The sequence below is a fragment of the Nipponia nippon genome, unplaced genomic scaffold (genome assembly GCF_047370975.1).
Source record: "Nipponia nippon isolate SJK-2023a ecotype South Korea unplaced genomic scaffold, ASM4737097v1 scaffold_6, whole genome shotgun sequence".
NCBI lineage: Eukaryota > Metazoa > Chordata > Aves > Pelecaniformes > Threskiornithidae > Nipponia > Nipponia nippon.
The window spans coordinates 27,416,957-27,441,037 of record NW_028262380.1 but is presented as its reverse complement, the minus strand read 5'-3'; the positions used below and the strand labels follow the sequence as shown (position 1 = coordinate 27,441,037).

At 39.8% G+C, this 24,081-nt stretch overlaps 1 long non-coding RNA gene across 1 annotated transcript; it reads right to left on the bottom strand.

The window, feature by feature from the left end:
* Positions 1 to 19,527: 19,527 nt before the first annotated feature.
* Positions 19,528 to 23,940, bottom strand: LOC148051391 (uncharacterized). The gene is made up of 3 exons (XR_015699577.1): positions 23,763 to 23,940; positions 23,069 to 23,204; positions 19,528 to 21,621 (listed from the first exon to the last, which is right to left on the bottom strand). It is a non-coding gene; the product is annotated as an uncharacterized LOC148051391 (long non-coding RNA).
* Between the last annotated feature and the right edge of the window lie 141 nt (positions 23,941 to 24,081).

The window sequence follows — 24,081 nt, the reverse complement described above, 5'->3', positions numbered from 1 at the left end:
ATAGAGTCAGGAGATTTGCATATTGGATCTAAAATGTTCAATACTGTTGATTGACCCTGCCATGTTATAGTCAATATAATTTTTCTATGTCAGCATTGGTTTCCTCAGTTCTTGGAGTGGTTAAATCTAGGAAATATGCAGGAAAAAACATACAGATAAGTTACAAAGTCAGTGACATGAAAGTTACAGAAAACTAGATTAAAAACTGACTCTGTATTTCCCACCACATCTCACGCGGGACTGCTCCATTTCATTTCTCGCAGCATTTACCTGCCAAATTTTGCTTACATGCTTCGAGCAGAGAGAAACATGGACCGATGGTCTAGAACAGGCAGAAGGGCTGAGGGGAAGAGCCTGAGCAATCCTCCTAAAGTTAAGGTATCCTCAGTCCCTCTGGCTCTTGCTCCCTCTCAAAAGTAAGGGGGGAATTCATTTGGCATCTATAATTTAAAACCAAACAGTTGGCAACCTTACTTTTAAGTGTATGTGTATATATAATTTACCATTCCTCTTAATTTTAAACCTCCATTTTAAGCTCTTTTAATAAAGAACATATTTCTTTGGACAGATTTTTTTATTTCCTACCTTCATATTTCATCAGTGCAGCAGGCAGCAAAGTGCTAGAGTCCTCTCTTCCTCCTGATCTCACACAGAGGATGTATTTACAAATCACCTTTTACAGAAGGCTTCCAGACTCTAAACACCCGCAAGCAAGGTAATGAATCTCAAGCACAGACGTAATGCTGCATACACAGGAAGCAACTGAAATCACTGAAGAAAGTAACTGAGAAAATAAACATGGTCTGTGGTGGGTTTGGAAGAGATGGAGAGGCAGGAAATGCTCATTTCCAAACCCGTTCACTCTGAGGTATTTCAGGCGTCACGAGGAAAACAGCCAGCAATGCTACCTTCCACATGTGATGTCTTTCATCAGATAAAGGATGCCAGGCAGAGACTAACTGCTTCATCAGGCGTCAGGCTCAACATGCTCTTCCCCAGCTCTCAAGGAAATGTGCTTTGCAGTCACATTGGCTAGGAAAAAAAAAAAAAAAAAAGGCTTATTTTTAGTGGTATCCATTTGAATCATAGTCAAATTTCCTGCAATTCACAGGCCAGCGTCCAACCCTCAGGCCTTGCGTAGGTGGGGACTCGGTGTGTCTCTGAGGTGGCACATTAGCCGGGCAAGTGGAAGAAGCCATCTGGCCCCCCTGCAGCGCAGCGCTAGGAGAACAGCCTCAGGAGAAGGAGCTGCCACTGCTTCAGCTACCAAGGAGAAGGACTGGGGGAGGGGGAAAAGCACTCTCTGAGCATGGACTAGCCAGCTAACTCATATCCAAATGCCTGCTGTTCTCTTTCACTAGATAGATGATCAGACTCAAAGTCAAAAGCAGTTGTCTCAGATATTTTTCTTCCATAACCCACCCCAAATAGTAGATTTCACGATAGCCTGAACAGATGAATTCTAACAAATTAAACAGGAAAGTCCACTTAGGGAGTATTAGTCTCAGCTGTGTATGTACCTTTGCATCAGACCCACCTCTTCAGGACCTGCTCTACCCACTCTGTCAGCTCCTTGTGTGCAGCCAGATTTGCACTACTGAAATGGACTGTCATTTGTTCAATGCAGTCCACAGGGTGACTTAGATCTAGTGTGCTTATCAAAGATTTAACAACAATATGAATACATTAATAGGACACAGATTTCAGGGCATATCAACAATTACCTGGAGCACTGTGCAAGTCTTGAAAGAAATGATGTTCATAACATGAAACAGATTGAGAGCTAAAAATCAGTTAATGGTAAAATGGAAAAATACAAAGGAGTACCACAAATAAAACCCATCTCTCCTGTGGGCATATTTCTCTTTAGTGAAGAGAAGAGAAGAGAAGAGAAGATCATTTCCAGAAGCTGCAGGAGGAAACAATTGTGAGAGTCTGCCAGACAATCTGAGACACAAAAGCCTGGAGTGGAATGATAACCAGAGAAAAGCACTTTATTCCCTTTACGTGATGTATTTGTTTTCCCATCAGAAAGCACAGAGCCACGATAAGCTGCCATTAGGATTCTGCAGATCTTTCTTTATGATGGGTAGTTAGTGAATGGAATACAGCTATTTTAAAAACTTCTGCCTTACTTTATTATTTTGGGGTGAAGCTTAGCCATCCCTGGCCCCGGCCAAGGAAGGACTCTTCTTAACTACACAGATAGCATCTCTTGGGTGCAAGACGGCACATGGCATACACAGGTCTTGCTGTAAACTAGTGTAGGAAGTCAAGCAATTCTGGTAACTGAGAAAGGGCTTCCTGGAGCTCATTGCTATTCTGGGACTGCAGTTGTTTTGTAGTTTTATAGGAAGATTTCTTCCTCCACTGCAATTTCCAGCAGACTCCCTGCAAACAGCTCATCTGCTTGAGCCACAGGCGTGAGAAAGGTTTCACTTTTAGATAGCAATATATGACCTAAAATCCTCTTGGAAAGGAGTGGAGAAGTGAATTGGGAAAGGTATTTTTGGTAGAAAGCAGTGTAACGTGTCTTTCTTTGCATGATCTGCACAAGTGTTTTCCAGATGCTAAAAACCCGCAGGGGAAGACGGTTCTCTCTGAAGCGATAGACAGGAGGAGCAAGGTACTGCTCTGAAGTGTGTCACTGCGTGCTTAGCGGAAGCGGAAAAGTGGTTTACCATGTAAAGCAATACATAAAGCTCTCATTTTAATTAGCCATGTGAATGACAAATATGGTTAGCGGCCCAAATGAACCTGGTGAAATGTAAGTGAGCACAGTGTAACTGATGACTTAAGTCAACAATGAAACTACTTATGTTAATCTTTCAAAAACAGTCATTAAATTTTTTCTAAGTACAGTCAGTACACTGATTAACAGGCAGAGTCAAAAGATCATTTTCTTTGTGAAATTCTTTACAACAGAGATTTCCAAGCTGCAGAGAGCTGGTTAGTCAGGTATTCATTCCTTTTAATTTTAGCTGTTAAGCATACAGCAGAGGAAAAGAGAGAAGGAAATTAAATAAGCATGTGTGTGCAGGAGTACCTAGAGTAATATTTTTTTTTAAGTTTTAAAAAGACACATGCATTCTTTTCTAATGTTATTACACCTAATTATATCTTGTGGTTATCAAGGGGATATTCTCAATTGCAAATAGGAGGAAAACCATTCACTTGAGACAGGAAATAGAAGAGGTTTTGCAGTCTCTTTGAATGCGCTCCATGCTCTGAAAATTCAAAACTTCTTTCTATATAATGCAATAAATAATCTTTGTCAGTACTGACTTAGCAATATCCATATTAATATGTGGCCTACACCATAGATTTTCTTTGAAAGTCAGTGCTCAGATTTTTTCTGTGCAGCTACTGAAAATGAATAACAGAATGAATCACAGCATTTTGTTTTCCTCTTCCCCTCCTTTTTTGGGGGGTGTGTGTGTGTGTGTGTGTGTATATATATATATAAAAAAAAAATGTTTAGAGAGGAAATAAAAGCTCCTTCAACATTCACCCCACCTCCAAAGTAGTGCACACCACGTAACAGCTCTGTTTGCCACTTCTGCTAACATTTGTGTAACATTACAATTTAATGCCCTCATCCTTGCCCCTGTTTGATATAAGGCTTTTACTGACTACATCACAGTAATCTTATATTTTGTCCATCAGGAAGTTCACAACTTAATAATAATCCCAGTGCTTAGGGGTGCTGGTTTTGCAGAATTCCCAGTGTGTCCTTTTGCTTCTGATGTGTGCCAGGATGCTTGTGCCTGAGGTTGAAGCCCACTTCCTTAGGATGCAATCTGAGAAGTTCTGGTCATTGCAACATTTTGAAAGTAAACCGCTCCCAACTACATGTAGAGTTTGTTGAACAGTCTGAATCAGAAAAAAACCAAAGTTTATGACTAGCTTCTTAAAAGACAGGTGCAACTCAAAGGGAAGAGGTAAAGCTTTCTCTAAGCTATCTTGCAATGCATGTTTCTGACCACCTCCAGAGCAAAAGGAGCCTGCCCTGGACAGCCTTTACTTTAAACAAATATAGCTAGAAATTGCAAAAACTGAATGGTTGAGAAGGAAAATCAGTTCACAGTAATGCAGTTGTTTGATTTGCTGCAAACTAACAGAATGTTTGACCAAGATCAGATTTCCAGAGTATACAGCAAATGTGGAGCTGTGCTGACTCTTTAGAAAGTCTTGGAAATGTTCACATCTCATAGTAGTTCTTGATTCCTTCTGTTGACCTAGTAAACGTACGAAAAAAGAAAAAGCGTGACGATTTAAAGTAGTCAGCCTTCTGTCATTGATTAATTTCTTTAGACATCTAAAGGAGTTTATACTCTGCAGCTACAAAAATTCCCAGATCCTGGCCTTATTGTGGACTCCTGCAAGCACAGGTTGCCTCAGTGTGATTAGAGCAGAGGTATGGAAATAACCTGATGCAAAAGCTGAATTCTAACTTACAATCTAAACACCAGAACACACTCAGGATATAGCTATGTTTAAAGGTCTAAAATCTTTATTTGACAGCCTGGGATGACCTTTAGTCTGAAATCAGAGAATTAACCTGGAAATAAAGATCTTATCTGGAGTGGTGGATATTATTGCACATTACCTTAGCAAGGTGGCACGTTCCTTCACAGTGACACTTATTGACAGGTATGATTTCTTTGCACTCGCTACTCAGGGATTTCTGTTTTCCTCTGGTAAAACCTACCTGTAGCTTTGTGTTGCCAAACACAAATGAAAAATAGCTATCTTAAATAGCTAAAATAGGTAAGTAGTCTAAAGTTAAGGAAAGCATGCCACCTCTTTGGCTAACGTGTTCCTGCCAAGTTGCAAGAAGGGCTGCACTTTACATCTCGGTCAGGTTAATGATAGTGCTTTTCCCTGCCCTTTGGCTGGATCGAACCCTCTCCCTACAACACACCCACAGCCATAGCACTGCAATCATAAATCCTCCTCCCAAGGAAATAACAGGAGGAGAAACATAAGGGTACCCTAAATCTTAACTTTACTGTCACCTTGTTGATACATAGCGAGCAGGGTAAAACAAGTTGAGGTTTTAACAGCAGCTGCTCTGGAAAAGTACTCCCATATTTACATGAAATGGTGCAGGACCATCAGCAATGCCCTAAGAAGGACAAAATGATATCTAAGTAATGAAATGTAGTGTAGCATGGCTATAACATTTCTATAACACAAGTTTTTGCAGTCCTTGCAGTGATACAAAACTTGCTAGATTCTGTCCCTCTTGTCAGCCTCCAGCACTACCTATTCTGGGAAGCTTTGTTTCATATTTGATCTTTTCTCCAGAAATCATGTCTACAGGTGTGAATTTCATAGTATCTACAAGGAAAATAAGTACATGAAAATGAACAATATTAGGCCTGAAGTTGCACGCTGATTGTGGATAGTGAGAAAAGATGTAGCTAGAATACCATAGACAGTAACACAAGGTTGACCACAGACCCATATTAGTCTGTGTCTTTCTGCAGAGTAGAGTACCAACCCTGTGTCATGTTGGCCGGCAAGCTGGCAGATGAAAAAAACACTAAGGGACATTATTCTCTCCCCCACCATCCTGTCTTTAATGACCATGCATTCAACCCAGTAATCTGTGGTGGTGCATGATGTGAGATGGCACAGAATTGCTTCCAGTAATGTGGGCAATATCTGACATAGAGGGATAGCCTAGATAAGTGTTTAAAATTTAGTCTCCTAGATATTTCAAATTATTCCTCACTTAACACTAATTTAATATTTAAATATAAGTCTCTTTGGGGAAGAGGAGACGGAGAAAGTATGAGTGTGATGCCAAGAAAGAATGACTGTTTGGTTAGAATGAAACAGCTAATCTAGAAAGTTAAAGCAATATGGAAGACTGAACTTCTAGCAGCTGTGCTCATTGACTAAAGTGGAAAAATTACACAGATGACTCTACTGTGTTGAAAGTTAACTGCTGAATTGAATGTGATAGACCGTTTTGCTGACTCAGAAGATAGGATGGTATCACTATGAACTACTAAAATTGTTCTGAATGAAAAAAAAGAAATCCCTAACTATGATGCTGAATGTGGGATACTGAAGAGAAAAGACTTAAAGGAAGTGAGAGAATGAGAGTACAGCCAAAAAAGTTTAAACTAGTTTTCCCCCTGTTCCCTGTGCAGGACCCATCAAAGAAACAGTGGTAGTCACTCCATCGGGAAGGCGGATATGAAGGCTCAAACATCATTTTCTATGTGGACAGTCGCTGCTTTAACCCACGAGAACAAATGCATTCAAATTATCTCCGCAGTGGAGACATGTCTGGTATTGCATGCAATACAGAGAGCCTGGGCGAAGTTTGGACACCAAAGCCAAATTCCACCACACCCCCAGAAAACGAAATCAGCCCTAAAGAATGAAGAAGGCTCAACACTTCTATAATCAAGCACTAGGAATCTGCTGCTGTGACATTGTTGGCAGTTGAGAGAAATGTTTCTTTTCTAATCCCAGAGGAGCTTATGCAATGCACAATGTCTGCTTCTGCTTTCTTCCTGTTCTGCTGGGCATCAGCAATACCAACAGAACACCTTCTGTATCATACATCCTTACCATTTATCTGTCAAAGCAGTGCTTTGTAGCAAGACCTTTCCTAACGAAAAAAAAAAAAAAAACACCAAAAAATCAACCCACATATTTTCAAGGGTGGCATTAAAATGTAACTGCAATTCTTTGCCATATTGTCAGGAGAGTTTCATGTATTTTTAGAAACTAGGCAGCCAAAAATAGAAGAGTAGGTCTAATATTACTCTCGTCTCATGACATATAAGCAATTACAAAACCAGTTTAAACAGATTCTTAAAACTTATCTTAAAAAGTTTTTTCTATTCTTATTTTACACTGCCAATCACCCAATTAAACTATAAATTGGAATATCTCTTGATGGAACAATGTACAACAGAATTTAAATTATATCCTATTCCCCTTCAAAAATCAAGACAGCAAAATAATCATCTGCTAGACACTTTAAAGAACAGGAGTACAAAAGAATTTATTTTTTAAAAGGGGAGCAGAGGAGAAAAATCTCAGATTTCGTTTTTACCATCTCTATCCATAATTGTTTATGTTAGATGCTCAAAGGTTTTGAAATACTAAGATAAGAGCAAGAGGGAGAAATCGGGGGCGGGGGGTGGAGAAGGCGAGGGGAAGCAGCAAATGTTTCAAACTGGCACTGCTGAGGGCAGAGTTTGGTCAGTTAATCCTGACGCAATCAGATTCCCAGTCCTTTCTGGACACTGTTTTTCTAATGTCATTTAGTAGCTGGTTTAAAAAAAAAAAAGACTTAAAAACCAACTGAATTTCAGTGTTATGGCTACTACCATTATGTTTGAGAGACAGATGCATGTTATCTTAGCTTCTCGGGTCATAAAAGAGCAACGTAGGCAAAGCCAGGAGATAAGGCAAAATCACTGCTCTTGAAGTTCAAGGGGATCCTGGATTTCTAGGCTGAGGCTTAAATTTTTCACTTACCATTGTCTCTTAATTTTTTTTTTTTCTCATTTGGTATAGTGTGTAACTGTATTTCAAGAAAGAAGAAACTGATGAAAAGTAAAATATTTTCTCAGAGCAAATAAAAGTTCCCATATAAAATGGCTCCAGGAAATGAGAAAACAAAATGATACAACAGTATATAAACTTTGAGTGTGTCCTCCAAGAAGGAAGCAGAAACAATAGCCCAAGCAAAACAACTGACTTATTTGACCAGCTTTTCTCCTGTGTTCTAAGACATTCAGATGGGAAGGGGTGAAAAAAAACTGTTTTCTTAAAAAAAGCACACAGGAGTTCTCATTGTGTTGGAACACGTGGCCTGGAGTGACAAAGGAAGAAACCAACATATCTTTTACTATTAAGTGAGAAGTAAATGTCTTTACTATCCTCTAATTTACAAAAGAAATCTTATCTCGATGAATTATTATCCCTGATAGCAGAAATAATTTGAGAAGTATTCCATAAGGTGAGTTAATTAAACTTAACCACCAAACAACAGCAGATAAAAAGAGAAAACACAGATAAATAAAAATTTGGCAAGGTTAGAAAACGCATGATTAACAGCTTGTTAAAAATGTCTAATATAGGGGAGGCATCCAATATCGCTCAGGGATAGGAGGAAAAGAGAGAGAAAGGTAACTGAAGCAATGCATTTCTGTAAAACGCATACGTTCAGCAAGATGTTGGTGTTCTGGTGGGGAAAAAACAATCAAGCAGGAAAAAGCCTAAGAATATTCCAGTCCTTCTATAGAAAATAAAGTTTGACTCAAATTTCCTAAATTATAAGGTTAGTGAAGCTGGATCCTATGCAGTCTTGCACTCTTGCATTCTTAAAGTAGTTTTGTTAATGTGCCACCTAACTGGTAACTCAGACTTTTTCCAGCCAGGTCCAACACTGATTGCCAGCATGTTGCACAGTGGAGAGGTTGCTAGGCTAAACAAAATAAAACATTAGACAAATGTTAGGACTTTTATGGTTACTTTTTTTTTCTTTCTAGCCTCTGTCTCACTTTGTGAAAATAACAAACAAAGACAAGAAAAGTAATTATGATGAAAATAACTCCATTGGCAAATAAACTTAATGGTGTCATAAAATCAAAGTATGCAAGGAAGATTCAGGTCAAGTGGAATTATAATGATGTAAAACCCAGGAGGAGAATTCAAGGCCTACTTGTAAACACAAGGGGAAAAATTACCACTATATTAAACCATCCATCATTCCCGTTCTCTTCTCCACAGAAATAAGAATTTCCAGAGAATAACATACAATTATAGTATCACAGCTGTATATACAGCTCAGAGAATGGTTACTTTGCAATTCTTACAAAATATATCTCTGATAAACAGTACTTTATTTGAAGCTGCATTTCTTTTTGTCTTTTGCCTCTCGTGATTAACATACCTAGAACCTGGGCACCCAAAATCACCGGAAATTATTTCCTTCTTTGTTTTCATAAAGAAATATAGGCGTATATCTAGTGCATGTCCCCCCACACAAATGCACATATGTATACACAAAAAAGCCATTTTATACCCTATTTGGAGGATAAGCTTTCAGGAAGATGTGAGTCTGGAAACAGGGCCAGGGAGACCTGGCAGGGCAGGGGCTGGTCTGGTGTATGCGAAACCCGCATTGGGGATCGCAGCTAAACTGCCCGTGCAGGTGCCCGAAGCACAAGGACTGTGGAGAAACTGTGTTAATCTTCTCTTAATACAATAGTCACCTCTGTTTACTAAAACTGATTCTTGCATATATCCTAATTTTTCGCTTAATTTATTTTCAGGTGGATTATCAGTCAGATACTGAATACTCTTATATGGTTAAAGCTGTGGGAGAATTATCAAGTGCTGTCCTGATATACATGCTCTCTTATATACTTTCAGAACAATCAGGTGCATTCACATTGCAATGCCATGAGAAAAATATTTTTGACAGGGACTCTTTCAGCCAACTCGCCTTGCTGTCCCAGAGACAGGGTTTGTGTCAGGTCAAACAAACCTCACATCTTTTTACAAGAGGATGATGACAGATTAAGCGCACACTGAGGACGAGAGATGTTTCTAGGGGGGAGAAAAGGCCAGCTTTTTTCCTAGAAGGCAAGTGCTTAGGAAAACTACCAGGCTTTTTGTCAGCATGCTAACTCTTGATCCTAGCATGCAGCTGATAAACGTGTTTGCTCGGCCCGCTGCGGCTGCAAACAGGCAGCATGATTGCAATGCTGTAGTGAAACGGAGGAGCTCCCAACAGAGTAAAGTTGCTCTTTGGCCCCTCAGCTGTCTGCTGCAGGGATAGAGTGAAGGACTGCAAAAGGAAAAATAATTGCATCAGGTAAAGGGCATGTCCCATTTCACTGTGTAATATAAGCTCTTCACTGCATCCCTTTTGCTCCCACTGTAATCAAGGCACAATTTTAGTAAGAAAGGCACTCACCAGAGCAGTGATGTCTTCATTTTAACTACATAAATAGTGGCTTTGAACCAATATACTAAGTATTTCATTGTGAAATAAGAACTGAAGTGGATTGTCTATAAAATACATGGACTATTTTAAAAAGAATGCCAAATGCATTGAACTTTGAGGATCGCAGCCCTGGTAGCACAAGGTAGCAGTAACCTGTGCCATAAGGCACTGCATGGTACTCCAGCAAGCACTTTAAAATCAGCCAGACTTTCTTCACCCAAATGGATAATGAGGATTCATTCAGTACTTCACCAGACTGTTCATCAAATGTATTAATTTTTATCAGTTCATAAACACATACCAGTTTGAACTTTACATCACTGTCGACATAAGAACTAGATTAAAAATAAAGTTTAAAACCTAATGAAAGTGTTCCAAGGCATGAAAAGAGTCCAGATAAGCTGTGTTTATTTGGTGGCTGACAGATACTGTTAATATCTGAGACAGAATGTCTGCAATAGATTTTTAAAATATCAAACATTTTTTTAATCGATTCATTTCAGAAAACTTGTCAAGTAGAAACACAGATGGGGGTGGTTCTTGTAAACTCAGTGATAAGAAGCAAAATACAGGAACTAAAACAATAATATTTAGCATTCTAGAAAAGAAGATTTGAAGCCTGTCAAACATCAAACTAAATTAATAAATACCATAGCATGTGCTCTATAGCATGCAGCATTTATCTCCCCAGACAGGATTAATTGAATAATTCATAAGTGCTGCAGAATGGGGAATGAATGAGTTTCCTATACTAATTCTTGTAAAAGTGATTACCAGCATCTCATGGGGTTCCCAGTACTCCCATTTACGCTATGAATGAACGTCCTGTTTCAGTTTCCTAAATGACCACTCACAATTGCTTTTTTCCTTCTGCGCCATCGTTATGTATGGAACATACATCATAAGATGATTGTTGCCAGCTAAGATTTTTTTTCTTTTTCTCTTGCAGTTTATATTATTTTCAAAAATGGTGCAGCACTACAATCTGCCATTTGTCTTCCATAGAAACACAGGATTTTCATGCACAGGACTAAAATCAAACTCTCATTTTACAGAAAAAAGCATGATAAAGTTGTTGTTTGGGTCAGAGATTGTAAGGATTAGCTCACAATCGCTTCTTTTACTCTCAGCTACGTGTGCAAAGGCAGGGACTTCAACTGATAATATGAATTTTATTACCTGTCAAATGCAGTTTATAACAGGAGCTTTTTCAATGCATTCCCATCCCCAGAACGATTTAATCACAAAGCCAAGTAAAGATAACACTTCTGTGCAACCAACGAGAATCCAGTTAGTGTACAGGTCTCCTTGGTTTTATCTTGACTTTTCATGCGTCAAAAAAAGGGATCCAGCTTTCGCAGCCTCTGTCTCAGCCTTGTGCAAGCAAACATTTCTTGAAGCAGCGGGGCTTTGTGCTGACCGACACAGCTGATATATGCTGGTACCATGCAGCACATTTGCATGACTCTTCAGCTTCCCTTTTAGACTGGGCCTGCATCTATCTTTGCTTTCCATGGGTGGCCTGTGATCATACAGCCTGAATATTTTTGACAGCCTAACGTGGCAGTTGTAGTAGAGGCTACAGTTTTCTTTCCAGGTGGCAACAGGCAGTTCCCCCTAGGAAGAGGAAGGCAGTAAGAGTGAAAGCGCTGGGAGCAAAGCTACTGGCCACACTCAGAGAGAGAACTGAGAGGAGGGGAGGGAGCCCGCCAGAACCTGAGCATGTTTCTGTTCCTCTCCGCTCCTTCCCTGTGGGGGAAAGGAATCGGTTTCTTTTCATCGCCACATTTTCTTTGGGAAAGGAAAGTAAGGCAAAGATCATGTGCTGAATGCTGAATCATTGCTTTGATTTACAAGCCTGTTGCAGTTCGTGTTTGATCACTGCACGTTGAGTAATGAGTCGACATCACCAATCATTAGAGTCAACTCATCTCCACAGCTAAAATGGTTCTCTATAAATGTACAGGAAATGCTTAGTATGACTGTAAAACACTACATAATTTTATAAATTGTTATTTTTAAAACTTGTTTTAGTTAGTTTTCTATATTTGCCCCTGTACTAGAGAAGAATGAAAAGTGAGCAATACTATTCATTTGTTCTAAACTAAGAATTTTATAAATGTTATCAAAAGCTATTATCAGCTACATTTTACTGGTAAAGAGACAATTGTGGAACTCACTGCAGGAAATGAGAGGCATTATCTGGAGCTAAATTCATGCCTGCTTTCTAGCTTAGTGAAGAAAACAAGTAAATAAAAAGGGGATGCTGTCAGTGGGACACATGCTGCTCTTCCATAATGGAGGGTGCAGCGCCTTTACTTTTCTCCCTCCCCTTTCCCAGAAAAACATCCAGTTTAGCAAAAAATCGTTTTCTTTCCTGTTTTTCTTCACATTTATCTTTGGTAAACCATACTTTCCTTTAAATCAGCTCTGCACAGAGTTCCATTTGGTTCAAGACCACTCAGTTCTCTGGGCCCTAAGCACACTGCAGCTGTGCCTGGTATTGCTGAAATATAAATAGATTACCACCTCAGTGGGTTTTAAAGCCACAACTAAGCTTATTAAAATTGAGACATTGCACAAACCACATTCATTTCTATTAATTCTGATCTTTACGTTCAGTAACACTGAATTCAGTTTATTCCAGAGCACTGCAGGGAAAAGCAACAGTCAAAGTGATCTCTCCAGACCTAAGTTTACAGCAAGTATTTCTCTGAGTGGGAATAGATTCCTTTTTAGCAGGCTAATGTTTGAGAATTAAAAGAATGTATAAAGCAATATTTTTTTGGCTTAGAGGAAGCTAATCTTTATACCCTAGCATGCATCAAATCAGCTTGGTAAGAGATACAAAATGAAAACTGGCATTGCTGAAGCTGATGGAGCTTTTGCCACTGACATTAGATGAACTAGTTAAACTTCACTCACGGTGAATGCTGTTCTGTATTTCAAAATCCAAATAATCTACTTTAATTTCCAAACATCTGATGTAATAGTAAGCGATTTCACTTGGTAATCTACATTTTATGATCCTTTTCTCTCAGATAAACATTAGATTAGTCTCATGGTGTCTAAATAGATGTTGGCGCCTCTAGAGAACTAAAAGAGAAATGGAAATAGAACACTTAGAGAAAATGGTTTTTTCATTTCCCCTTCAATTTTCCTTTTCTGGGATAATAGTTAGAGCTTTTTGACTTCTCTGAAATCTTACCAACCTTCCACTATATTTGCATTCTGTTACAGATTTATTTATATTTAGCATTTTTCTTTAGCCAGCAGAATAGGCTATGATGCTGGATTAGTGCTTTATTCATAGTAGGATTTCAGATGAGTCACAGATATATCTCTGCAGCAGCTGTTGCAGACCTTGTAATGCCATTAGGCTCTGACTCAGAGAGATGTTGCACTGGCATACTGTGGCTATAGTCTTAGTGATCTCTACAACACAGAAGCCACTCAATGTAGATTATGGGAAAATATCAATGAAATTTTGATGCAGAGCATATCCTGAAGGCATAATGCACACAATACGCACTTCACAAGATTTGTGACCTTTCCAGAACTTACATGGAAAAACACTGCAGAGATGAGGAAATTCTACTTGCAGAAGTTTGTAACTGCTTCCTGTCAAAAAAGATTCACTTCCTACCTTATGCTAAAAAAACATTTCCTAGCTCATGATAAAAAAAATAAAAAAACACTTCCTTGCTCATAGTAAAAAACAAAACGAAACAAAAAGAAACATTTCCTTGCTGATGATTAAAAAAAATCCCACTTCCGTGCTCATGGTAAAAAGCCTTTGCAGACCCACTGAGGACCATTAACGTCCATGAGAACTTTTAGAGGTCCTGCTGAAAAACTACGCATTCATGCTACAGAGGAAAATAGGTCCCATGTGATACTAGAAATTTGGTCAGGAGTTTAACTGGATGTCTGCAGAGGATTGGAAAGCATCTTACATATTCCCAACACTATTATAAAAGCTACAGTTTCTGAGTTCTGGGGCAGAGTTATCATAAGCATAGACACGGATAATGCTTGGCATTTTCAGCTTCAATGCCAAGAACTCTGTGAAGCTTCCACCCTTGAGTGATGCCATCTGTACAGAAACATTAAGTCCATCTTTACCTCTAAGGTCTCATATGTTAAACTGACATACTCAGCTAAATTCAAATTTAGAGCAGATAACCTGCTACACCTGGGAATAGGTACATAAAGTACAGCTGCTTATCCTAAGTGCTCAGTAAGTAAGAGCTGTGATCATCTTGTTTCTGCCAAGTCATCCAGTCAGATAGCAGGCACTACTTTGGACTAATGGAAGATATATACCTGGCTCCTTGCACACCTTTCTAAGACTCCACTTGCCAGTCAATGCTCATTTCATTTGATTTCATTCCACTGCCTTTATCTGAGTATATCTGGAATGAATCCGGCTTATTAAGATATAAACAAAATAATAGAGGACATGCATACAGAAATTGAACAGACTGATCATGTAACAAGTTATGTTTCTGAAAAACAGAACAGTACATAATTATTATAGCGTGAAGATACATAAATAAAAAGGGAGTAGAGGAGAATAAGCTAAATCATTTGTTACACTGTTGATTACCCAGACTGTTAGATATTTTTTGGCATGTCAAACATCTCAAAAATAAAACATGAATTCTCACCTCCCTAACACAGAAGAACGGGCATCTGTCATGTTACATTCACTCGATCTATATTAGAACCCCTTAAAGCTTTTCAGAGACTCCTACCATGCTGCATGTTTTCATCTTGCAATGAATGCAGCACAAGGAAGGACATTGTTTTGTTTAAAGGTCACATCTTTACATAAAAGAGAATATGCATTATAAATGCTTACAAATACCTCAACAGGACAGATCGGTCTATTGAAGAGATAGATCAAAATAATGTTGTTCTATAATGGTAAATATTACCTCTGGGCAACTAGGTATATGCTAGATCCAGTGTGTGCAAACAAATGGGTACTGTTAAACTGTAAGTGGGATGTTTTAGTTCCTTACATTGGCTGTTCAAAAGCTCCTGAAACAAAGTATGTCAGAATATTCTTTTTAAAATGTGTTATGGCTGCCTTTCTATCTAGGTAGTCTTATAGCTCTCTTCACTGTGATACTGCAGAGCTAAATGAATGCTGAAGACAGACTTTACTGTATTAGAAACTAAAATACCATGTCATGTACATTCAACATAGGCTATACCTAATTACATTCTTCATTTAGTAATAACATTCTTTTAAAGATAACATAAGAATGCCCTTCATCTTTTTGTAATTGCCCCACATTACCTTGCTTGAGAGAGGACAGAAAGAAAATAGATAAAACAATAGGTCAGATCATTGCAGAATAATACTGATTTATATCATACCATTATTTGGGACAGTGCTTTTTAGTCAGAAGCATGTTTTTCATTTATATTTTACTGACTAGATAGTAACATGATGGTTTTAAAACTACTGAAAAAAATTTGGGTGGTATCCTTGCACTCTAAGGTCAATAGCAAAAATGACAGTCATGTTCAGCGTACCTAGGATTTCTTTCTGAGCTTTTCTTTTTACCGAAGGATGTGGAAGATGTCAAAATAAAGTTTTCACAAACACAGTACAAAAATGAAACTTATTTGGTAACTCAGGAGAAGTGGTTTGTGATCAAAGTCTAAACATGGCAGTGTTTCATGCGTGCGTTAAAGCCTGTAAGGTTCAATGGGCAGCCCGAATGCTGTGACTTCTAACTTGTGACAAACTGGCTCTGTAACCTTTACAGTGAAATTTCCTACAATTTTAAAGGCATTCTAGAACCAAAGATTAAAAAATCCATCGTGCAGGTTATTTTCACTTTTAATTAAAACTGCCAAATTTAAACCTAAACCATCTGATCTCTTTGTTGTCAAAGTTATTCTTTTACAGATGGACTAACATCCTCCTGGAATCACTTGCTGAAGCGTGCAGTAAACTCCATGAGTATCCTGACAGTCACGAGTTTCAAACCTTACCTGTCGCCAGAGCTGTTAGACATTTGGTTATTACCCAAACAGTCCAAGAGCTGAGACTCTTAACCAAGGACTAGGACATGCACCCAGCCCGGTGTCAAACACGAGACGTTCATCAGTGAGTCTGTAGAAAGCATGAGCTACTTGATGTCCTAGAAGAGGTCTACTTTGGTAGCTAAAGACACTTTATCCATTGTTTTAACTCCCAGGCCAGACGTCTCTTCATTTGATTTGTACAATGTTCCCCTTCTCCTGTCTTCCCTACCCACAACTACTTCCTGACTCCAGTACTCAATGCTGCGACCACATTTCATCCTCTTTGGCACACAAATGTCTCCAGATGTGACACTGAAAAGCACAGGAAGTTTAATTCCTTTCTTGGGTGAATGTTAATCTCGTAATGGCCCTCCTGATACTGGGGAAGGCACTTGGAAGAGCTATTACAGAAGGGAATCCTGCTCTCTGCCTGTAGTCCTGGGACAGAATATATCTGGCAGACTGTGTAACCTTCAGAGACTTGGCTGTCAAATGCTGACTGCGCTGAGAATCTGCAAGCTCAGATTTTCAGAGTCATGACTCGCCCAGTTTCAGTTGACTTTATTTTCAGTTTCTTCGGAGCAATGTCATAAAGCATTCCTCTGCCACCAGGTAAATGACCTCCATCTCTGCAAAGGCTCTGCAGTTTCTCAACTAAACGATGAGTTAATATTTAACATAGGAGTCCCTCACCACATACTATTTTCTCTCTCTTATAAGGCTTTCTGATATTTGGGTGCAGTGAAATCAGAGAGAGACATGAAGGCATGAAGGTCTGCTTCCAAGCTCAAAGCTGCTACACTGCAGGATAACAGATAGTGCGCGTTGTCCTGCCCTGCTACTACACAGAGAGTGACACCGGCTTGCTCTCTTCAAAACATGGAGCTGACTCATGCACTATATTGCTTTGTTTAGCAGAATCTATTCTGCTTTGGGTGGATTTCAGACTAATGATGCATTTTTGGTTTATAATTTCCTTCTTTTTACTAACATTTGAATATTCCTGCTACTGTAGCCCCTGGTGGTAGCTATATCAATAGATTTTTAAACCTCTTATAAGTGCTTTTTGTAACTGACTGCCTGGAAAACTGAAAGCATTTATTTTGACAGAAGTTCTCCCTATTGTCCCTCCTTGTTCTCCCAGAAAGATGTATCTAATTGGATATGAGTATTTTAACAATGCTGTTGGAAAAGTATCTGCAGCTGTTTTAAATTTAAACTTCAGGGGCCTCGTTCACCATCCAGTTATTCCATATTTACAGTGTCATAACATCTTTAAAATTGAAAGTGTTAAAGCCAGCATAAAATGGAGGAAAGTAGCAGCAAATTATACTATTGTTATCAATGTAAAGCCATATAACTTGAATTTGTACCGATTTCTTAAAGTGAAAGTAATCACTGAACAGCAGGATTAAATGGTCATGCTGTATAATTAAGACCTGTGTATGCCACTTGTCATCCTTTTAGCATTTTCTTACAGTTTGCCCTCACAGAAGAAACCAATCTAATATAAACATCTGCATTTTGTTTCTCTTTTGTGGTTTTAACCTAGTATTTGCATAAGCGTGTGATTAGGCACAAAGAGGCCATCTGGTTGGCCACGCTCTTCCTGATCCAATTTCTTTATGTGCCAGCACTGCTTGCTCCTGTGCCATTTTCCTTATGTGACAAATTTGCTCGCCACAACACTATACTGAAACTACCAGCACGACTGTTTCTGTTTCTGTGTGCTGAGCGATGGGTGTTTGTGTGTTTGTTGCAGCTTCACAAACATCAAGGGATGCCTGCAGAACGCTACAATAGTCTTGAACCCACTGTGAATGCCAAGTAGTCTGGCAAGAGATCAAACCTTTGCCTTGTTTTCTGGCAGCGTTTTTATTTCAGGCATGATGTTCTTCCTCCTTGTGTTTTTCTACAGCTGTGAACGACTGTCAAGAGAGTCACACACAGACCTGGACTTTCACGTTCTCCTTTAGCTGTCTGCTTTTGTATGACTTTGCTCTTCCTGTTTATCCTGTTGTAGCATACAAGGTCCTATGGGTACAGCGGCTAGGTACTGGCAATCCTGTAAGAAACTGTCTCTACTGTAGACCTATATCCACGACTTAAGACCATGGAAGCCCAAGATGATGGTCATTTCAGCCCAGTCTTGCATGGTATTGAACACCTCCTGTAAAAATCTAAGCACTGTTGTTAGCACTATTACTGAGGCCAGGACCCCACCGTAGTGGGGCTGGCACTACTCAAATGAATATCAAAAGAGAAACTGTCCTGCAAACAGCTCAAATTGCAAAGAAATGACATTAAAGCAGCCAGGAAGTGCTTATCCAAGGTCACACAAGTTGTCCCTTGGCACACTCAGGAAGACAATATAGGTATCTCACTTTTTCACACTCCTGTAAAGGTAATAATAATACAAATAAATATGCAATCCCCAAAGATGCATCTCTTGCTATGTCATAAAGTTACGCTAAAATCCGTTCAAAGACAAAAGAAAGCTTCCGAAGTTGAGAATTTGGAAGTCCTGTGTGACAACTCCCATAGAAGTATATGGCACAATCAAGACAGCAGAGGTCCCCAAGGATCTCTTCTCACATCTCTTCTGTCTTTATCCATCCCATCATTCTTATGTGCAAATTGAGTTATGGTAAAACCTATTTTGGGAAAAGATAAAGAATAACTTCCCTTCCCTCTGCATGTAAAAAAAAAAGATACGATGCCCACGATGCCCGCCTTCTTTTCAGAAAAGTATAATGAGATGGATTTGAAGAAGTACTGATACATTCACTTTTGTTGACCAGAAGGAATGTTCCTGATGGCACATTTGATAGTATCTGTACTGTCTTTCCAAGGCCAAGCTCCAAAACAGACCAAGAACTGACCATAACTGCATTGCACCACTGTGGACATCTGTAGGTTGGCTGCTTCCAGCTACCACAGTTCCTTTTAGCATGCGAGATCATGTCTTTTCAGAAACTAGTGTGCCTGATGTGGGCCGTTTGATGCCGCCACAAGGTGTTACAGGATGCACACCAGAGAACTTCTCCTTCCAGATTTCCATTGCAAGCAACTGTGAGTTTGGGTCTATGCTATGGAATTATGCATCCCTAAGTCTTTTTCCTCCAGTGCCCTGAATGTGAATCTAACAGTGTATAAAGGAAATTTGAGTAAAGGACATTGAGGCTGAGGTGTAGAGCTGGGTCTACAAAGAAAAGGATATATAGATGTAGCTTCTATTTGTTACATGCTGGATCTGCTTTGTTTCTGTTTGTCTGGGGTTTTTTGCTTTCCTTTGCTTTGTTTATGCACTCAGGCTCTGCTACAGCAGCTGAGCGAGAAACTAACAGGAATGCCTTCACAGGTTTCTATAAATCAGCCTAGACGTTGAATTATTTGATGTGTTTTGTGGTATGCTCTATATGTCTAAATATCCACTTCAGGTGTTTGAGGTTTCTTTTATTAACATGTCTTGCCTCAGGGAAGGAGAAGTTTTGTCTTTCATAATCACAAAGGATACACACAATATAAATTTACACTGGCTTGTACAGCTCAAACACATTCTATAATGAAAACTTCACAGCCTGTTTCCACAGGTGATCTATTTTCAAGCCAGAGGGATGGGGTACAGAACAGTTAAGGGCAAAGCATAATTACATAAACAACAGCAAGTAGAAGACAAATAATTCTTCATATCTTGTAGTCAGATACTGATAAGTACATGTGAACATTGGATAGACTTTGCTGGCTATACAGAGTACAGGCTAGTTGATGTATTTGGTGTCACATTTGGGCAAACAGAAGATTTCTTGGTTTCTGTTAAACCACACAGAGAACTGTCAGGAACTTCACTGGGACTACTTGAAATATCAGTAAAGAAAAGTCAAATAATTTAAATAAACTTGCTTTGGAGATATATTTATCTGAAAAGATTAAACAAAACTAACGAGAGATTTCAAAGCTTAGAAAATAACAATGACAACATATAATTTAGGAAATAAACATCTTGTCACCATTTTAATGGCTTCAGGTAGAATTTCAAAGCACTTTATCTGATCTACTTAGAGAATAGATAACAGAAGCTTATGCTTAGACATACGCACAATGGATTTAAAAATCAGTACACAGAGCTTGCAAGTACTATCCTTTCAGAGGGTCAAAGAAGGTAAAGAAAGCAAGAATGTGCTTTTGTTCCTTTGAACACACCACTGGTTTAGTCTTCAGCAATACCATACGTAGTCTCCCAGCAGATAGGCAAATTATAGACTCATCTGAGCTAAAATGGTTGCTTCCCTGTACCTTTTTAAATTTTAGATGTAGCTATTTATAAAATTTCATTAGAAACTTCCCATGCTATGGGAGTATTTTATATATTAAACTACAAAGTTATTGGTTAAAGTACTATGAGAATTTGAGATTAATTGCACAGACTCCAGTTGCTGCAATATCTTGTGAAGCAGAAAAAGATATATGGCAGAAATCCTTTCCAGACAACTCGGGAAAAGAAGCAGCAATTACGGTATTAATTTTCCCTTCCACTATTGTATGAAACCCGGCCACCTGTTTTCTGATAGTATATCACAAAGGAAAAGTGCACCACTTCATATACATTAACAGCATTACAGGAAAAATCTAGATTAAGTTTTTATATACGTCAAGTTTGTGAAAACGTCAAGCTTGCAGACCTCATTTTCCCTGTTCATACACGCATTCATTTTGAAGAGAATATTTCTTACTCTAGGAGGCTCCTACAGTGGACAGTTGGTATGTCGTCAATAATGGAAATGTCTATCTTGACAGTTCTAATAAAATAAGTGTTTATAGCATTTGCAAGAACAGATTTCAGTTGGGTTAAGTAGTCTATACCACTGAAGGCCACTAGAGATGAACCGGTGAGATAAGACTGCTTCATCATAGCTCAGTCTAATCCATAAAACTATGAAGTAGTATATGTGGTATTTTTGACATACAAATAGACTTGTAATCGAGGCCTTTCACAATTTTCTTTTACTATCTCAACATTTCAGCTGTCATTGCAAGGCTTTTTCTCCATCTGAAATAACTTGTTCTTCTCTGTGGAGATGCAATTTTTCTGCATATATGTAAAAAATGAGGTTTCTGTCCCCTTTTGTGCCAACAGGTAGTGTCTGCTAAGAAATTAATGCTAATAAATTGCTATCGGTTACACCAGAGCTTCAACGTATTTCAAAATACACACTAAAATCAAAGAGGAAGCTCAATCTAGAGTGTCATCTAATCTTTAAAGCATAATATAGGCATACTGGTTAATTTGCACGTTTGTTCGAAAGCTGACTGGCTTGCTTCTGTTTTGCAGCCCTATCGTGCACATTCCAAACAAGTGATGATCCAGAAACAAATACTGGGTTCCTTAAATATAGAGCATACTCTGAGCTTAAAAAGCTGCAGAAGCCTCTTCTGACCTGTTTCTATCAAAACAATAATGGTGGTGTGTGAAGACGGAAACCGCTTGAGTGACACAGGCTATATTTACCATAGAAGAAGTGGAGGGATGGAGCTCATATAGTCATTTTCCAAAGAAATACAAGGGCCAGTTGGTTGTGCCAACGGATCTGGAGGGGGGAAGGGAGAAAAGATAGAGGCTACTGGGCTTCTCTTGGAATAATATTGCAAGTGGATGGAGATTGTTAGGAAATACAGTGGTTCAGTTTCCTATATTTGGACGACATCTGGACGAACTGTGTGTTGTGTAATTAAATGGTTAAATGTGTTTAGCTTAGCATTGAGGCTTTGTTGAATAAAAACTGGAAAACTGGACAATTTCTTAAGTGATGGTAAGATTTAATAGAGCCTTATTCCTTATTTTTTCAAATACTTTTCATACTATAAATTCAAAAAAGGCTTTTTCTTTAAAAAAAAAAAATGGGATATTAAGCATTCACAACAACTCAGAGTACACAAAAGTATACCAAGAATAAAGCTACTAATTTTGCTGCTGTGCTATTTTGTGACGTGGATAGTGGCCTTGTTTGTAAAATAACTATTCACGAATGTGAATAAACACTTGGCAATGTTGTTTTAGTATCTTCTGTACTCAAGTGGGTAAACTTCCAGTTGCCCAAAGGTTATCAGTAATAAGCACCATTTGCCAGGAATCTTACCGAAAAGATGTTTAGACATAAAATGGGATTTAAAAGCGGATTTAAGTGACAATCCTATTTGTCACTAGCATTGCAGTGATTTGGGGGAAAATGCACATTGACTGGCATGTATATAAGATTATAGTGAGTTTCACAGTCTGGCTGCAGCCTTTTAACACTAATGTAGCTGCCACGAATTGCAAAAAAAACCCCACACAAGATCCTTTTTCACAAAAGGGCCCTCTTTATGCTGGGAGGGTTATAATATGTTGAGTCTCCTAAATGACTGCTTCAGACAGGCTTCAATGGAATCTCAACAGAAAACTAAGAGCTGTTTCTTACAGAAAGCAACCTGCATCAGCCAAGCCTCTGCCCACAGCTGACTATGACCTACACTATTTCTTAAAGCTGGATGAGCAGTGCATGTTCTCTCCAGGCATTTTGTTTTTCCAGTAAAAAAGCATTAATAGAGATCTTTCTACAACCTTTGATTCTGGTTCAGGAAAAAAAAAACCAAACAACCCACACAGATTTCTGCATGGGATGATGCACAAGAGTATTCTCTTTTGAAGAGGAGTCTCCAGCAGGTTTCCTGGCCCATGGCTTGAAAAAAAAAAAAAAAAAAAAAGCTGCATTTGTTTCCCAATGCAGTCTTCCGTGAAACAAAGTATTCCTTTTTAATGGTATCTGAGCTCGGCATTAAAGAAAAACAAATTCTTGGTTCACTTTTCTCCATGAGTGAAGTGCTGCTTGATCGATTACACAGATTAAATTTATACAATTATATCAAACAAAAGACTGACTCTGTTGCTGCTAAGAAAGCCTATATATATATATCTTATTCTCTCATAGCATGCATGTATGCTCTGTAAAGAAATCAGCAGCAATCCCACGTCTGTAATCTGACCGTGTTACGTACTTTCTGGAGGACGCAATGTTGGCCTTTAGCGGACATGTCAGCCTCAAATCCTCTCAAGATTCGTGGCACAATAGTAGCTTTATTCTGTTTCACAACTTCCATCGTCCTCTAGGCAGCCAGTATTCTTTACGCCTGACTGAAACGGATACAAAACATAATTATGCCAGGAAGACCTGCAGGTCCAAATCCTATCACCTTTCCTATTTTCTTCTCCGTCCTGTTTTTACTGTGGCTGTTTTTACTGAGACGGAGGGACAACACGCCAGAGACAGGTTTCTCCGCCTGTTGCAGCCGCCCAAGTGTCACGCTAACAGCCCAGAAGCACAACTGCCGCTGCTGCTGCAGCCTGAGGCGTCTGCAGCTGGGACCTCCTTTCCACCAGCCCACACAGGAGGGGAGCTGGGATTCACACTGACTCAGGGCTGTCAAACTGCGGCACTCGGATTTATGGGAGATTAAAAATAAAAAGCTGGGCGAGAGTTTGAAAGCCGCCTGTCAAACAGAGAGCGGCACCGAGCCTCCCCGCGCCTGAACGGGGGCTTCAGAGCAGCGCCTCCATCTCCCGCCCCCCGCCGCGCCCTTTCCTCCGACACCGGCGGACGGAAGGACTCCCCCCCGCAGATAAACAAGGCCGGGCAGCGCGGCGGGCTCCCCCCCGCCCGCCCCGCTGCCCTCCACCCTCCACCCCCCTGACCTCGCTGCCCGGGCCGCCGGGCTCCACCGTCCGCGCCGCCCCGCCGAGCCTGCGCCGCCCGAGGGTCGCCGCCCTCAACAGCCCACCTCGCCCCGCCCGGCCCCCCCGCGGCTTCCCGCCCCGCCGAGGCTGAGCTCCCCCGCCCGGGACACGGCCCCCCGGCTGCCAGGAACGGGGACCCCGGCCGGCCTTCCCCGGGGCTCCCCGCCCGCCCCCAGCGCCGGGCAGCGGCCCAGGGCTCGGCGCGTTCCATTCCCCTCGCGTCACGGGGGGACACACACACGCGGGACACACGACACATCGGGAACCCTTCGCTCGC